Source organism: Lepus europaeus, chromosome 3 (genome assembly GCF_033115175.1).
Source record: "Lepus europaeus isolate LE1 chromosome 3, mLepTim1.pri, whole genome shotgun sequence".
In the NCBI taxonomy this organism is placed as follows: Eukaryota; Metazoa; Chordata; class Mammalia; order Lagomorpha; family Leporidae; genus Lepus; species Lepus europaeus.
The window spans coordinates 166,541,969-166,556,560 of NC_084829.1; positions in this window are offsets into that span (position 1 = coordinate 166,541,969).

The following is a 14,592-nucleotide window of genomic DNA, read 5'->3' on the forward strand; positions in this document are numbered from 1 at the left end:
AAACAGAAAACGAGGTCACTTAAAGCAATCTTAACCCTGTGTTTCCAAGGGCAGCTTGGGAAGACACTTCTTAACGACACGCCTGCAGGACTGCAAGAGACAGGGAGGGGGAGCTGGGGAGGGCTATCTCAGAGACAGCTGGGAAGGACATGCTGCGCCCCGGCAGTTATTAAGCCCCCACTGTGTGCTGAGTGCTGGGTGCTTCCCCTGCTTTGATTTCAAGGCCGTGCTTTATGTTGTGGAAAACCAACAAACAAACACAAACGGAGCTCAAACTCCTCTTAAGAATCAGCAGCCCAGAACGTATCTCACACCCTCCACCGTCTTCACCACGCATCATCCTGTTCGCAGCCTCTCTCTGCTGCAGGGCCAGGTGCTCTGCTTGGAGAAATTGTGTCTGAGGGCTCCAGGAAGCTAGTGAGGCCGGGGCGGGCACGTCCCTGGTAAGATCTCAGCCCGTGGCCGGGGAGTAGCCCTCCAGCACCGCAGAGCTGGGTGCGGAGGGAACTGTGACTGTTTGGCAAGCGTTTTCGGGGACTCTAAGATGTCAGCCACTGGGCTCAACCTCGGTGAGGGAGGGCCAGACATGACATCGTGCAATAAGACGACATATTTCAATAATGTAATCTGGACAAAGGAATCCCCCCAGGGAACATTCTAGATCGCAGGTTTGCAAGCCGAGGGTCCCCGTCTGTAAAAGAAGAGGATCGGCCAGAAGCTAAGCTTGGCCCCCGAAGTTCGCCACACTGGCTCCCCAGCCCTGTCCAGAAAATGCTGAAAACAAGCCCTTGTCTAGTGTTCCTCTCCCCTCTTGTTCTCGGAGTTTGCAGGTGTCCGATATTTGGGGGTTCTCCATGTAATTTTAAATAGTTTTAAATTTATGTCTGTCTTCCTGGCTTAGTATCTATCATGTATCGATTTTCTTAATGAAGAGTACAGATTCCCACAGCACTGAGCACTGCGCATTCTGACTATCACACCCTCCTACCGGTCCTTGTGCACACACGCTACTGGGTTAAATAAGCACACATCGCGCAGCTCATGTGCCTAGGCCGGTCGTTCCCAGGTGCAGTTAACAGCCAAGATTGATTCGTGCAGGGACAAGACTGGTTCTGGATATGGTGGAAGACACGTGGTTATTTAGTCACCAAAACGCCATCCTGGCACGTAAGGTTACGCCCGTGCTCCTTGAGAGAATGTACGCTTACGCAGGCTTTCACGCGCACCCTACGAAGACGCCACTTGGATTTCCACGGGGAAACCCCGGCTGCCCTTTCTCACTGGTGCTCGTAAACACGCATTCGCTGAGAGGTTACCCATCACTCTGCAGGCCTTCTCCATGACTTCAAAGCCCACTTGGGAATGGAAATCTATGGATCCTGAGAGATTAAACAGCCCAGCCTGGCTTTATGTATGCACATGGACGGAGCTAAAAAGAAAGAAATCACACAAGAAGGAAATTTCTCTTGGATTGTCTTCATTTTATTGGTCATGTTTGGCCAATACATACACAATAAAAACACGTTTTCCTGGGACAGGCAGAAGCAGTGTGGTCCTTGATCTAAGTGGAGGATGTGGTTCGTTCCTAAAGGCAACGACTCCATTTGGTCGACGCCTTCTGAGGTCATCAAGGCCATTTGTACTACACAAGGCAGTGGCCACATTTCCCAGCCGGCTGGATCCAGCGGGGCTGGCCGGCTGCGGTCCCACACGGCAGCTTACCTGCAGGATGAGTGGGCTCCGACGTGGGGAGTGCTGTGTGCCGCCGTCGGGCAACCGCACGCGACATTCCCAGCTGCCGCTGTAGAGGGCAGCCAGGCCACGCCACCTCTGGACCTGCACGATGACGGGGAGCTCTGTCGGGGCACCCTCCCTGTGCCCCCTTCCCACAGGACCTGATGAGACAGAGCCTTACAGCCCGCTGGATACCGCAATGGCACTTCCGAAAAGTTCCCGGGATGTGGAATTAAAAGATAAGTTTATATCGGTGCCCCCAGAATGAAATCCATGCACGATTCTTTCACAATACGCATTTCCCATGAACTATTTTTTAAAAGATTTATTTATTTATTTATTTGAAAGGCAGTGTTACAGAGAGGCAGAGAGAGAAAGAGGTCTTCCATCTGATGGTTCATTCCCCAAATGGCTGCAATGGCCGGAACCCGGAGCCAGGAGCTTCTTCCGGGTCTCCCACGCGGGTGCAGGGGCCCAAGGGCTTGGTCCATCTTCCACTGCTTTCCCAGGCCACGGCAGAGAGCTGGATTGGAAGAGGAGCAGCTGGGACTCGTACAGGGGCCCATATGGGATGCCGGCACCACAGGCGGCATCTTTACCAGCTGTGCCACAGCGCCGGCCCCTCCCGTGCACTTTTGGAAGATCCTTCTAAGGTCTCCCCGAAGGTGACTGCACTACGCGCCCTGGGGGGCTGCAAGGAGACGGCCAGAGGTGTGTGGGCTCCTCTCCTTGGTTAAAAATAAGGCCATTTGGGTGAGAAAGACGCTCTGTGCGCACTGGTCCTCGGCGGGGCTTCCTGCCACTGCCGGGAGTAGGGGCCTCCAGGCTGGAGACGGCGACCGGGGCGGAGCCAGCGCACCGGTGTTAGTTCTGAACGATGACGACGCAGAAGAGTGTCCTCTTTCCATCATTTCCCATTCCTTACTCCATCAGAAACTTTGTATTTAGTCTGGCTTTGCTTTTCACATGGAAGTACGCTGGAGGAACCACACAGGAGGAAACCACGTTTCATACGTGGCGAGTTGCTGAGAACTTCCCGTAACTTAATTTGTACATGCGATAGCCCGTGAGCTGCGGGTTGTTGGCCCCATCTTGAATATAAGAAAATGGAAACGTGGGAAAGGAGAGACAGCCACAAACAGCTGGAGGCCAGGACGGAAGCCCACAGAACGACTCGCAACTTTGCACGTTGCTGTGTCCCCAGAAAGAGAAGGCAAACGCGTCGAGAAGAGCGGCAAACCCCCTCTCGGAGGGCAGTGAATAAGCTTTGGAAGCATTTTCCCCCGACTGCATCTTGGCTGGGTGGGATCACCCCTTCGACCGTTCTCGGCGAGGGGCTGTGCCAGGCAACAGGACGTGTGGCAGTGGCCCTGCCATCCCCGCGGCAGCCGCGACTCCCCACCTGGACCTGCCGGCGCACTTGTGTTACAGCTGGCTCTCACAATCAGCTCGGCAGGCGAGGACCCAATTCATTCCTTCATCCACTGTGCCTTAAATACCTGTGGTTTTTTTGTTCACTCTGCCTGGGATCGTGCCAGCCCTTAACACACTGGATCCACCAAGAAGAAAAGATTGATTTATTTATTTTCAAAGATTTGTTTTACTTATTTGAAAGGCAGAGGTATAGACTGAAAGGTCTTCCACCTGCTGGTTCAGTCCCCAAATGGCTACAACGGCCAGAGCTGGGCCAGGCTGAAGCCAGGAGCCAGGAGCTTCCTCCAGTCTCCCATGTGGGTGCAGGGGCCCAAGCACTTGGGCCATCTTCTACTGCCTTCCCAGGAGCACCAGCTAGATCAGAAGTGGAGCAGCCAGGCCTTGAACCCTAGCCCGTATGGGGTGCCAGCGTCTCAGGTGGCAGCTTTACCTGCTACACCACAGCGCCAGACCCAGAAGGAAAAACTGACTTCTGGCCTAAGGGCACTCCCAGTCTTGTGCAAGAGCTGCTCACTGGTGCCAGAAAAAGCAAGGGAAGTGGCCCTCTCTGGCTGATTCTGCACAGCCGAACAGCAGGAAGCATTCTCCAAGGGGCTGAGGCTGTGGCGTGGTGGGTTAAGCTGCCTGCAATGCCAGCATCCCATATGAGCACCAGTTCAAATCCCAGCTGCTCCACATCCAATCCAGCTCCCTGCTAATGCACCTGGGAAAGCAACAGAAGACGGCCCCAGTGCTGGGGACCCTGCACCCACATGGGAGTCCCGGATGGAATTTTGAGCTTCTCACTTCAGCCTGGCTATTGTGGCCCTCTGGGGGAGTGAACCAGCAGATGGAAGACTCCCTCTCTCTCTCTCTCTGTCTCTCTCTAACTCTGCCTTTCAAATAAACAGATACATCTTTAAAAAAAACACTAAGCAATAGAATGGAGCTCACTGGTCACGAGCACAGAAAGTGCTACCTGTTTTCCTTTCTTGCACCCCTTCCCTCCCTCGGCGTTCACAGCCACACACACGCGGGGGACAGGTGAATCCTGTCTTCAAGTCGCCAGGGTAGAAGAGGGCGCCTGGAACGGAGCCTTCAGCCCAAGCAGAGAGACGCCGCTCAGCAGGTGTCGCGGGCAGCATCGTCGCCCGCATCCTGGATGCTGTTCTCGTCTGAGCGTCCACTGCAGGGTGCAAACCTGGAGACTGAAACACACGGGCTCCTCGCGCCGCTCGCCTCATCCCTCGGGGGAACGACGGCTGGGCCTGTGTGAGAAGCTTCCTCCCTCCTGGAACTGCGGACAGAGCCCCTGCTCGCCCAGTGACTGGTCTGACGGTCCTCGTCCCTGGCATGTCCTGGGCCCCGACGCTGACGGCTAAGAGGGGAGAGGCTGCTCGGGGAGAGGGGGCAGCAGATACCACTGGTGATGACCAGGGCCCGCTCCTCACAGCTCTGGGCTGCACGGCTGGGACTGTAGACGTGGGGTCTGTGAGTGCGAGAGAGAGCGACCCACCACGCCAGCGGACAAGCTGGGCAGAGGGCCGGCGGCTGCATGGAGGAGCTCGCACCTGCTCCAAGGCCACCTTGGCCCAAGACAGCTGGAGAGGGGAACAGGCGAGCAGTGCACAGGGGGTCCACCGGGAAGGTCTGGGGTGGAGGGGAACATGGCCACGAGTGGACCTCTGGGGCCAAGCGGGGACATCCTGAGGTGCTCAGGACCCACCCCGCCAGCTGGGGGCTGAGGGTCACTGGGCAGCCACCGCTTGACCTTGTCCTTAAAAAGGACTTGACCTTGTCCTTAAAAAGCCGTAATTCAGCTCGCGCTCAGTGTTCAGAAACCGTGCGTAACAAAAGGAGGAGCAATGTCGCAGAAAACGACGTTCCTAGAAGATCCCCCAATTGTCTCCGTAATTCATTGATGTATTAAACGCCAGGTCTCTTTCTAGGCACAAGGTATACACTGGTGGGGGGTGGGGGGGAATGCACAAAAGTAGACTGAGAAATAGATGAACTGATGTCAGTGCAGGACCAGGGGGTCACCTAACAGGTGCGGAGCATGGACCCCAGGTTTCTAAGGGCAGCACACGTCACCTTTAGACTCGCTCTGGCCCATCTCACACCACCTTTCTTCCCAGTTTCCAGTCCTGTTGTCGGGCAGAGGGGGACAGGTCACAAATGGGATGAAATCCTCACCCGGGAACTGGAAGCCCACGTGGAGGGGCTGCACCGACCGCCAGAGCACACACAGACGGGGCAGGGCGTGGGGACCCCGAAGCAGCCCTGAGGGCTGAGACCACCCCTCCCAGGGCCTGCGTGCGGCCTGGGCGCCCAGGAAGTACAGAGGAGGACCAGATTGCAGCACTGCTCCCGGCCCAGGCGAGAGCCGACGTGGGCTGAGGTCTGATCGCCGGAGCACGGAGCAGCACCACTTGCGGAGGTCACGGAAGGCCAAGGGAAGGCCGCCTCTGCCGTGCCATCTCACCAGCAGGGGAAGCACGAGGCCTGGGCTGCCCTGAGGGCCCTAAGCCCGCACCCCGGCTTTGCTGCGGGAAAGCCACGTCCTGAGAGCAGCTGACCTGCTGGCCGCAAGTGCACATGGCAAAGCGGCCGGGCCCGGGAGGTCTCGCGGCCTTCACAAGCCGGGACAGAGGGCCAAGGCAGGCTGGGGCACAGAGAACGCGTGGCCGGAGCGTCCTGCTGGCGCCCCAGATACAGAAGTGTATGTGCCCGGGGAGCCATCTGGGTGCTGAGCACCGAGGAACCTGCCCGCGAGCTGCAGGGACCCAGGGAACAGAGCAGCCTCCCGGCCAGGAACCCCAGGACAGCTTCACCAGCGCGTCCCCCTGTCCCGGCAAGCAAACCACGCTCCGTCCGCCTTTCCCGGCAGGGACAAGAGAGGAAACGAGATGGAGTGGTGACAAGGCTGCCCAAGTCCACGGCAAAGGCGAGAAGGGCCACCCCGCCACAGCCCCAGGGACCCAGGGTGACACGGACGTCCCTGCAAGCCCAGAGAGCACCGCGGTCTCCGCCTCGTGGGGCCGTCTTGGCCGAGCCAGCTCCAAATCGTTCCTCCTCTGGGGGGTTAAGTACCGGAGGAAGGAGGACAGCAGGGCTGACCCCTCACAGCCGGCCGGGGAGGAAACACGCAGCGTCCTCACTCGTTCACTTTCCCACGTCGCAACGCCTCCTCGCACCTACATTCGCACAGTCCTGTAGCTGTCCACCTCGCAGCCCAGCTCCGCCTCCACGGCAGCCCGGGTCCGCGCAGCCGGCCCCAAGCCCTTGGGCTCCGCAGCAGAGCCTCCAGCCAAGTGCAGACAGAAAGTATTTGGGAAAACGGCTGTGGTGGGCATGTGCAGACGTTTCCTTCTCGCTCATCTGTTACACCCTGCACTGCAACTCCTGGCGCAGCGCGTACATCGCGTGAGGCACGGTGCGCGGTCTGGGGACCACTCACCGAGGGGTGGGCCTGAGTTCCACGCCATGCCGCATCAGTTTATGTGATGGACTGGAGCATCCATGGATGGGGGGACCCGTGGGCATCCTGGAGCCCATCCCACGGGTCCCAGCATCCTGCAGGGTATGTCTGTAAGCCACAGGGGCGGGTGCTGCGGTGCAGTGGGTTAAGCGGATGTTCGCAATGCCGCACCCCATGTCGGAGCGCCAGTTCAAGTCCCAGCCGTTCTGTCCCCCATCCAGCTCCCTGCTAATGTACCTGGGAAAGCAGCAGCAGACGGCCCAAGTACCTGACCCGGCCCGGACCCGAGTGCTGTGGCCATCTAGGGAGTGAACCAGCAGATGGAAGAGCACTCGCTCGCTCTCGCTCTCTCTCTCTTTCTCTCAAGCTCTGACTTTCAAATAAATACATCTTTCATAACACAACACACACTCTGACACTGAACACAAAATGCATGGTTTTACCAAGTGTCCCTCTGCTTCTCCTGCTTATCCACCCACGTTGGGTGAGTCCTCCCTAGGACTGGGACATGGCCCTCGGTGCTGAGGGCAGCCAGGAGCCAATGGGTGCAAAGTCCTGGCCCCAAGGACCAGGCAACCAGTGAAGGAGAAGAGACAGACAAACACGTGGCACAGCAGATGGGCCTCGCAGGGCAGGAGCCACAGCAGGCCTGGTGGAAATTCCCAGGGGCTGGCTCACGGCTCCTGCTGGCTGGGCTCCAAGCCAGCCTCAGCAACTGCTGCTCTGATGGACGTGAGGCTCCTGCCACCAAGAGGCGGGAAGGGTGCCCCTGTCCCGGGTCTCAGCAGCCCGGTGATTACTTGCTGTGACTCACCGCGTGTGGCAAGAGTGACGCTCCTGGTGGCCATGACCCCGCCTAAAGACAACAAGCAGCTTCTTGGAACAGCCACTCTCAAAGAGCTGTGACTACCCAGCGAGAGAGAGAGAGAGAGAGAGAGAGAGAGAGAGAGAGAGACGAGAGGGAGGGAGAGGGAGAGAGAGACAGAGAGAGGGAGACAGAGAGGGAGAGAGAGAGAGGGAGAGAGAGAGATGAGAGGGAGGGAGAGGGAGAGAGAGACAGAGAGAGGGAGAGGGAGAGAGAGAGACACGGAGAGATAGAGAGAGAGGGAGAGAGACACAGAGAGAGGGAGAGAGAGAGACACGGAGAGATAGAGAGAGAGGGAGAGAGACACAGAGAGAGGGAGAGAGACAAGAGAGAGCGGGAGAGAGAGACAGAGAGGGAGAGAGAGAGAGAGAGAGGGAGAGGGAGAGGGAGAGAGAAACAGAGAGAGAGAGACAGAGAGGGAGAGACAGAGAGGGAGAGAGACACAGAGAGAGGGAGGGAGAGGGAGAGAGAGACAGACAGAGGGAGAGGGAGAGAGAAACAGAGAGAGAGAGACAGAGAGGGAGAGAGAGAGACAAGAGAGAGTGGGAGAGAGAGACAGAGGGGAGGAGCGAGAGAGAGAAAGAGGGAGGGAGAGAGAGAGGGAGAGAGAGAGTTTGGAAAACCAGAGTTAGTGCCTGCCATTGAGATGAGTGGCTTTGTCACCTCTGTTCACCCAAAACCACCTCCAAGGCCCCTCAAACCTAAGAGATCTCCGATAACGGGATTTGTAGAAGGACTTTTGCTTCACTCTCCATTTCTGGCCTCGGTTCCTCTCCTCTCCGCCCTCTCCCCGCTCGCTAATTCTCCTCTGGCCCCTCACAGCAGCATCCACACAGCCCATCCCGTACCTGTCGGGAGCCACACACTGCACAGCCCTCAGCTCCCGAGCAGCCTAAAACGCCATCAAACTGCTCCGTCCAGCGTGCAAGTGCTCTGCAAACATCAGCAGTTGTTCTTACAGCAACGGGAGTTCTAAGTTTTAGTTATTCTATCCAGAAGGCAGAGCGACAGAGAGCGAGCTCCCATCCTCTGCTTTACTCCCCAAAAGCCTGCACCAGCCAGGGCTGGGCCAGGCCAAAGCCAGGGGCCCAGAACTCCACCTGGGTCTCCTACATGAGCGGCAGGGACCCACGCACTGGGCCGTCACCTGTGGCCTCCCTGCATGGGACATTAGCAGGAAGCTGGAATCGGGAGTGGAGAGGGAACGCAAACCCAGGCACTCGGATAGGGAATGCGGGCGTCCCAGGCACTGTCTTGACCCCTGCACCAAATAAAACACCTGCTGAGGCTCCAGATGACGCGTGGTCAGCCTGATGGCAAAGCAAAACTCCTCTGGGAACCAATATTGATCACGGCCTCGCGCTCGGGGTGAGGGGTTGGGGGACAGGGACCTGAGCTCTGTAGAGGCTAAAGGTGACTTCTGCATGTGAACATGGCCCGAAGTTCACTGTGGAAAGCTCGTCCCCAGTCCTACAGCGTGGAGTGCCGTGTCTCAGGAACGGGTGGCCCCCACTCCCGGACGGGGTTTGGTGGCCCCGGAAGGGGCTCGCTGACAGATGGATGAGTTTGGCCTCCTCCCCTCTCCCCGGTCCTTTGCCCCACAACTTTGGGAGGAGGCAGCAGGAAGCCACCCGCCAGGCGTGATGCCCGGGCCCTGGGCTCCCCAGCCTCAGCAGAGCCGTGGGCATGAATCTCTATCCTTTGGAAACCACGGTCTTGGGCAGCACTGAGTAACACCCACAGAGCCAAGTCCCTAAGCCTCCTCTGCACGGCGGGCCAGGAGGGGGTGCACCCTGGCGTCTTGGCCCTGCGGCCACAGCCTTGTGACCCACGTTGATGAACCTGACTCAGCTTTAGCTCCAAAGGGAGCAGCCTAATCCAAGTGAATTCCCCCAGAATTGTACCATGGGCCACTAGCTGCCCAGACAGGGCAAATCCGTGTCCACCAGAGAACAAACACTTCTGCCTGGGCCCAACAGACACTCGCCGGTGTGTCTGCTCTGCTAGGGGAGGCCAGCGTGCAGGACAGACGAAGCTCCTGCCAATCACTCAAACCCAGGCTGCAGCCAGCGGGTCCAGACGCAGGGCTGGAAACACCTGAGTTCAGTCAGCGCCCACCGGGACCACCGTTCCCAAACCTGAGACTGCACGGGATCACCCGGGCCCCAGCCCGAGTCCCTGGTTCCGCAGGTGTGGGGTTGGCCTGGGGATTTGCACCTGCTTTCTGCTTTTGTGGAGTTACCTAGCTTTTTGAAAGAGAGAGAGAGAAGCAGAGAGAGAGGCCTCCCATCCACCGGTTCATTCTCCAAGTGCCTGCGATGGCAGGCACCTCTGTCCAGGTCTCCCACAGGAACCCAGTCACTTGAGCCAACACCACTGCCTCCCAGATCGGTAGCAGGAGGCTGGAGTCAGGAGCCAGAGGCAGAACCCAGGAGCCCGGGTGTCACCTCTGGCTGTCTTTAAAAAAAAAAAAAAGATTTATTTTATTTATTTGAAAGACAGAGTTACAGAGAGAGGTAGAGAGAGAGAAAGGTCTTCCATCCGCTGGTTCACTCCCCAAATGGCTGCAACAGTGGGAGCTACACCAATCCGAAGCCAGGAGCCAGGAGCTTCTTCCGAGTCTCCCAGGCGGGTGCAGGGGCCCAAGGACTTGGGCCATCTTCCACTGCTATTCCAGGCCACAGCAGAGAGCTGGATCAGAAGAGGAGCAGCCGGGACTAGTACCGGCGCACATATGGGATGCTGCCGCTTCAGGCCAGGGCGTTAACCCGCTGCGCCACAGCGCCGGCCCCAGCCTTTGGCTGTCTTAACCAGTGCCCTAACCACCAGGTGGAATGTCCACCCCAGGGCCAAGGGCCACTGGTCCTGCACCAGCCCTGGCTGATCGTGGACAGGGTGAATCAAGCAGGACTGGCAGACCGATGCCTGTGACAGCAGCGACGGGTCTGTCCCACCCGGGCTCTGAGTGCCACCACACCTATGTGCAGCCAGGGCCACACGGAGAATCGGAGCTGGCGGTGCAAACAGCAGGGCGTGCACCTCAGCAAAGCTGTGCACACCCAGACTGCATGCACTAACCTCCCCGGGCTGCTGGGCTCCTGTGCAGCTCCAGCCGCTGGAGACAGGTGTGCGGGTGACTAAACAGCTCTCAACACAGAAAAGCCTTCGCAAAGATCTCAGGGCCATGGGGATTTTTATCTCCGCTACAATCTGATGGGGGCACGAGCGTCTGAACGGCTCTCACCAGAGCTCACGACAGTGCACAATGACCTGCAGTGCCATTTCCTTGTGCGTGAGGCCACTTGTTCTGGGGAGGACAGGTGCAGGGGACGAAGGTGCGGAGGAGCTGTCACGCCTTTGCACGTCACCCTCCCAGAAAGGATCTTCAGGTTAAAGCAATACCGCTGAGGACGTCACCTCCCACTCCCAGGGGTGGCTCCCGGGACAAGCAGGAGGCAGGGGGGCCGTGCCACCTGCGAAAGCAGGACCTGTGTGCGCAGCTCGCTTGGTGGCACGGAGCCTCGGTGAGGTGACAGGTGTGCAATTGGACTTCGCAGGGCCGCCTGTGTGCGTGCCCGAGCAGAATGTGCATCCTGCGCTCACAGCGCCACTGAGGCCGTGTCGGAGTCCGGAGTGCGGGAGATGTGGCTGCTCCCGTGAGACCACTGGGGCAAACTGCTCCCAATCCAGGTGACCCCAGTGCAGGATCTCGAGGGCATCCGTGCCAGGAGTCTCTGAGGCTCAAGTCATCCGGCAGACGCACAGTGTGCTGCTTACATGTCACGCAGCAGCTCCAGCTATGTCGCCGGAGCCACGGCCACGTGTGCCACGGCTGCGGGTGGAAAATGTGGCACCGTGAGAGCTGCAGTGATAAAGCCACAGGTGCTGGCGTGTGCGGGTGCGCAAGCGCACAGCAGCGAGGCCGGCCGGCCCTGCACCTGCTGTGTTCCCGGAGCTTCCAATAGCCCAGGAAGGCCGCCTGAAGCGTCCGTGGCTGAGTGGTTAGTGTTCGTGCTTCAGGCGTGGGCCGGGCCCACGTCTTACTGCCTTAACGTGAGTTGGGGGTCATTTTTCTCCTTGTTACAATATTTTGTATAGGGCACTTTTTATTTTTAGCTCATTTCCTAGAGTTTTTTTTTCCCCCTATAACACTAACTGTTACAGTTTTATTTTAATTCGACCATGGACTTTGTTGTAATTTAGAATGACGTTAACGCCCCAGAGAAAGCTGCAGGCTGCAAAGTCTGAGCATTTCGCGTTATGGGGCGCAGGGAGGCTGCTCCGCGCACCCGGTGGCTCCGGGTCTACCCAGTGGAGCGCGTGGCGAGTGGTCTCCCACGTGGTGCGTGTCCTCCGTGGTACGTTTTTATTCCCTAGCTGCCTTTGGTTACTGCACATTTTGAATTGGAAAGAGGAATATTGAGCCCAGTTCCTCTCAAAACCAGACCCTGGAGGCAGCGGGGCGGGGAGGGGGTTCCGATTCAGGATGACACCGACCGCATCGTCCCGCCCATCAGTAGGAGGGGACGGCCACCTCACCCTGAGCTGAACCTTGCTCCTCTGTGGCTTCCTCCCATCGGCCCTGCTTCTGGGCGCTGGAGCTAACGTAGGATAAATATGGGACCAGTAGGAAGGTGTTGATTGGGATATTGGGATATCGGCAGCCATAGGAGACCCCACAGACTGGAGAGACACAAGATCAGAGCGCCAGCAGCGGGCCCTGGTGAGGCCCCCCCCCCCCCCCCCGTGCTCCCGCGGCAGAGCCGGAGGCAGGTGCAGCAAGCTGCCTGCTGTCTTCTCACAAGGTCGCTGTTCCCACTGTGGGCTCAGGGGCCCTGCCTGGACCACGCCGCCTCCCAGAGGCCCCAGACACCGACCCGCTGTGGGTGAGGGCTTCAGGGTGGGAAAGACTTCCCACTTCCGTGCACAGCGACGCCGACCACGAAGTCCACGTGAAATCCTCACGGAAGGCTGGAGCTCAGCCGTCGGGGCTGGGCTCACCTGCGTGGCCCTTCCTGCCTCGGCTCGCTCATCGAGGGGCCGCCAGGAAATACTATCGGCCGCCCAACAAGTTCTGCCACACTGTTGTGGACACTGAGCCCCCTCGGACACGCGTGGGTGCTCGGACACAGAGCCAGAGAGAATTAACCTCAGAGACACTGAGATCCCCGATTTCTGCAGAGAGGAGGGCAACGCGGGCTTCGCCCAAAAGCTCCCACGTTCCTCAGCCTGCTTGAGGAAGCAGCCTCGTGACCCGGAAGTGTCCCCTGGACCCCCGAACCTACAGCCGCGAGGACAGCGCGTCTTCTCCCCAGCGTTCAGGGCGAATCACACTCGAAGCGGCCTCGGCCGGCGGACAGACGGCCCCAGGACTGCCCTGCCCCACAAGCAGAAGGCTGTGCTCCTCACACGCAGGTGCGAGGCCCGGCCCTGCCGCTCAGCCTGCAGCGCAGAGCCCGGGACGGAGGGAAGGGGCTTGCTGTGCCCACGCCATTTCCCAGGGCAGAGGAAGCTCGGGAGCTGTGCAGAGCAACCATCGCGTTGGAAACGGCAGCCAGCCTGCACGGCTGTCTCCTCTGCACGGGTGTACCAGGATCGCTCTCGCGGCTCGGGCGGTCACCACGGAAACGAGGCATCCTCCTCGGGACTCAGCGCAGGGCCCTGCCCGAGCCAGCATCAGCTGTGAAACCCCGCTGCCCTCGCTCCGGGACGGAACTTTCCCAGTTACACCCCTGCCGCTCTGCACAAATAGAATGCGGTGAAACAAGGCAAAGTTGCCTGAATTCCGAAGGCCGGCTGGGACAGTGCAGCGCGCTCCCTGGCACCCTCTCCGGCTCCAGCTGCGGAGGGAGTGGAGAGGCACGAAGGGGCAAGGGGAGGGGAGAGAGAGGCACAGAACCTCCTGCTCTCAGACGCCACCACCCAGGGCCCGGCGCTGGGCACAGCTCAGAGGGGCGGGGCTGCAGCTTCTGCAGGATGCAAACCCCAGACCGCGCCCGCTCTCCGCAGGGAGCCCTGCTAAGCCACATGCAGTGTGTAACAGGCAGTTTGTTTTTCTCCTGGAGCCGTTTTTGCCCAGTGTGTCATCGCCCCAACACCACAGTTTCTTCGGCAGAAATCAGGCTGTCTGGATGATGCGAAATATCACCCAGCGTGCACCAGGAGTCCGGAACCACCAGCTTACTGAGTGAATATTTAATGCTAAGGAGGAAACATAGCGGACCTGCAAAAGTTATCCCCCCCCCCCCCCGCCCCGGGAATGGAAATACCGTGTAGGAATCAGGCTCTCCATCCAAAGCTGACCCTCCCCCGTCCCCTGGGCAGAGCCTGTTGTCCCAATCAGCGCTGGCCAGCAGCCGGGGGAGCAGCCGGAGGCTGGGGTCCAGGACTCAACACTGGACCCAGAGCCCTGAGTTAGCGAGAGCCGGTCTGCTCCTGGGATGCTGAAAGCTGTCGTGACCCTGTAAGGAGAGAAGCAGTGAGCTCACGAGGGCCGCATGGCTTCCGAGTTAAGTGCAGGTGTCCCGTGTGAACGACGGATCCTTCCTTTGGCATAAAACCGGGAATTCGCATCTTTTCAACTTTATTTCCGCATTCAACAATATTATTTACATGCATGAGTGTTGGTAGATTCTTTATCATTATGAAAAGGCAAAAATTCATTTCTTAAAGATGTATTTCTTTACTTAACTAAAAGGCAGAGAGAGAGAGAGAAGGAGATCTTCCATCTGCTGGCTCACTCCCCAAATGGCAGAGACAGCCGGAGCTGGGCCCGGCCAAAGCCAGGAGCCAGGAGCTGCATTCTGGTCTCTCCCGTGGGCGGCGAGGACCAGAGGGTTGAGCTGTCACCCACTGCTGTCCCAGGCACAGGAGCAGGAGCTGGACGACAGCAGAGCAGCCAGGACGTGAGCCAGCGCTCCGACGTGGCACGCTGGGGTCACAGGCAGCAGCCTCACCCGCTTTGCTACCAGGCCGGCCTCCAAAATTATATATATATATATTTTTTTTGACAGGCAGAGTTAGTGTGAGAGAGAGACAGAGAGAAAGGTCTTTCTTCTGTTGGTTCACTCCCCAAATGGCCGCTACAGCTGGTGCCCCG